The following is a 315-nucleotide window of genomic DNA, read 5'->3' on the forward strand; positions in this document are numbered from 1 at the left end:
GGATGACCTTGTTGTGGGTGATGGCAGTGACAGCAGGTTTCTGAGGATGACCTTGTTGTGTGTGGTGGCAGTGACAGCAGGTTTCTGAGTATGACCTTTTGTGGGTGGTGGCAGTGAAAGCAGGTTTCTGGGCATCACCTTTTTGTGGGTGATGGCAGTGACAGTAGGTTCCTGAGGATGACCTTGTTGTGGGTGAAGGCAGTGACAGCAGGTTTCTGTGGATGACCTTGTTGTGGGTGATGGCAGTGACAGCAGGTTTCTGAGGATGACCTTGTTGTGGGTGATGGCAGTGACAGCAAGTTTCTGAGGATGACC

The sequence above is a fragment of the Macrobrachium rosenbergii genome, chromosome 19, assembly GCF_040412425.1.
Source record: "Macrobrachium rosenbergii isolate ZJJX-2024 chromosome 19, ASM4041242v1, whole genome shotgun sequence".
In the NCBI taxonomy this organism is placed as follows: Eukaryota; Metazoa; Arthropoda; class Malacostraca; order Decapoda; family Palaemonidae; genus Macrobrachium; species Macrobrachium rosenbergii.